The sequence below is a fragment of the Homalodisca vitripennis genome, unplaced genomic scaffold (genome assembly GCF_021130785.1).
Source record: "Homalodisca vitripennis isolate AUS2020 unplaced genomic scaffold, UT_GWSS_2.1 ScUCBcl_350;HRSCAF=2152, whole genome shotgun sequence".
NCBI lineage: Eukaryota > Metazoa > Arthropoda > Insecta > Hemiptera > Cicadellidae > Homalodisca > Homalodisca vitripennis.
This window is the reverse complement of record NW_025776486.1, coordinates 9,617-12,703: the sequence shown is the minus strand read 5'-3', so window position 1 is coordinate 12,703 and position 3,087 is coordinate 9,617.

The window sequence follows — 3,087 nt, the reverse complement described above, 5'->3', positions numbered from 1 at the left end:
AACAGTGAACTTCCTGAATATTATCCTCTTGCTGGTACGCCAACTCAAACACACTAGCCAACAATTACTTTCTACTCATGAAAACACAATTTCAACAATAAAAACACGTAGAGTACTCTGTTGACAGCTGGACGCCGTGTGGCACTGCGTCTCGGTAAACAACAGCCTCTACTGACTCATGTCCGCCCTGCGCATGCGCTTTAGCTCACAGTCACATCAGTATCAACTTGCCCACGTATCAACTTGCCCCGCTCTCCCCTACCACTTAAAATCAATGGTTATGACACTTTTCTATTAGATCACCAGCAAGAAATAGCCTGTGGCGGTGTTGCGGTTCATTCGGATTCTTGTTTGAACGCCAGAGTCTTGAACATCGTCACAAATATACAAGCAATTATAATAACAATAAACATTCCTATTAAAATAATAATCTGCTCTATATACATTCCACCTCTACCTTACGACCTGGTCCTTGACGATCTGCGTGATCTAATCAATCAGCTTCCCTCTCCGTTCTTGATTGTTGGCGATTTCAACGCACATCATCGTTCCTGGGGTTCCAGTCATTGTAGTCAGAGGGGCAACATGCTTTCGGGGTTGTGGGATGAGGTGCAAACGGTCGTACTCAACGACGGGTCAGCCACCTACATGTGTCCTAGAACCGGCGTGTGGTCGGCAATTGATTTGTCGATATGCAGTCCGTGTTTGGGAACCAGGGTCCACTGGTCCGTTCTTCCAGACCTGTCAGGGAGTGACCATGCGCCCATTACCATAGTCTCTTAATCGTTTCCTTCTGCAATCGACAGGCCTCCAAGGTGGAAAATTCAGAAAGCGGATTGGAATGAATTTAGAAATGGCTTAAATCCTCTAACCATTAACACTGAAAATACTGACATTGAAATAGTAACTGCATCATTTACATCAGCTCTTATTTCAGCGGCCGAGTTGAGCATTCCCAAATCCTCAGGGAAACAAAGTCGTCACGCAGTTCCGTGGTGGTCAGAGGAATGTTCGAAGGCTCTAAAAGACAGTAGAAAATGTCTTAAGGTATTTAACAGACGTCCTACGGCACAAAATCTTGAAAATTACAGAAGATCGAGAGCAAAGGCAAGGCAAGTTTTCAGGTTGAGTCGGCGACAGTCCTGGTTAGACTATATTGATAAAATAAAGAGAACTACTCCTACGTCTGATCTTTGGAAAAAATTACGTTCAGTTTGCAACAGGCCCTCTCCGCCTTCCATAATTGGTCTAGAACGTCGCGGTGATATAGTCACAGATCCTCAAAACAGTTGCCAACTTGTTTTCGGCTCACTTTGAGCAAGTTTCCAAGACGTCGTCGTATTGCCTCGACTTTCAACATTTTAAAGCTGCTCAGGAAAGGTTGCCTATTAATTTAAATCGAAATAACGACTCCCCTTTAAATAGCAACTGCTCCATTTAAAGCAACTGATTCCATGCCCCCGATTGTGCCTGAGTAATTACCAATACAGTTGAATCGGTCCATGCAAAAAGGGCTTCAGTCATAAGACACTCATTTTGAGAAAACTAAAAAAAAACTATCTTAAAGTTTAAGTTTTTTATAGAATGTTATTGGAAAAATAAATTTTATTTATGTTATAGTTCCTTACTATTGAGTACTTTTTTGGAATTATTTAGTTTTATTTTTTTTTGTAAAAAAAAATTTTTTTCTTTGCTTAACTTAAGTCCTTTTTGCATGGAAGCAATTTTATTTTTCTAATATATTTAAAAAAATCTTTGTTATTGTTTAAAATATGTCAGAGTTGTTTGAGGTAAGGTTACTTTAAAATTATTAATATAACATTAATTCTCTTTCATCAACTAAGTTTTATTTAACATGATATTATAAAATATGGAATTTACAGGAATACTCGTTAGTTGTAGTTTTAAAACTTCATCTTGGTCTTCAACACTACGAATATCTACTGTAGGCCACTCAATTATTTCTGAGTAAAACTCATCATACTGTTGTGGAATATATGGTTTGAGTTTTGAAATGTCTTCGATTTTGGTTTTCTTGATGGGAACTTTTCCTTCGTGATATGGCAACGATGTTGGAAGAGTAGGTATGTCGTTAGAATCATAAGCCAATTTGAACGTGCGTTTGATTAAATTATCAATAAAGTGATAGGCCATTACTGTTCCAGGTAGGCTGTTATCATAATGAAAATGCATAAAAGAGCTGATTCCAAACTGGACCTTTTCGTTTTTAGGAATAGCCCGACTTCGTTTTTCTTCAGAGATACACGACTTTTTGTGAAAACGGGGCCACCAGTCTTTTATGTTCAGTATTTCTTCTGTTTAAACCTCTTTTACCATAAAATTCCCTGGCTTGCTGCTTGCAATGATAAGAGTTCTGATTTCTTCAACTGAATATAGCCTATCGTGTTTTTTAAGTTCACGCTTAATCGTGGAAAAATCCCTGTCGTAAGGCAAGAACGAGTGTCCTCTAGTGGGGAAAAATTGTTGTATTTTTTTAAATCGTCCAGTTAAAGCTATCATTAGTCTAGATAGAGCATGGTTCTTGTTTTGCCCCGCACAGTTGTCGGCAAACAGTCTTGGCTCTGTAACATTGTGCGGGACATCTTCTTGCAAATAATCCATTAGAAAAGAGCATACCTCGTTAGGCCCTTTGTTTGAAATACCTTCATGATAAACGTATAATTTAGATGTATTCTGCTTGATGTTATGAATGCAGAAAATGTTAACAGTTAACTGTTTCAAGTAGAAGGTTTCCTGAACCGGTATTTGAGGCAAGGGGACATTCTGCATGAAGTTCATACAGAGTGTCATCATATGTGGCTCATCAGATTTGCCTCATTTTTCAGTTTTGTATGAAATTTATTTGCTCTGCGCTTATTAATAATTAATCCTGCAACAGCTGCCTTTTTTACACTGTCAGCTATGTGTGGGTTTTTTATCTTTACTTTTACTTTAACTCCTCGCAAGTGCAGCAACAGTCAATCTGTGGTCTTCCAAGACTTAAATTATAGTTACTGTTAAAAAATTGCAAAAAAAACTGAAAGCTACATTTTAGATTTGGATATTTTTCCTGAAGAAAACAGTACA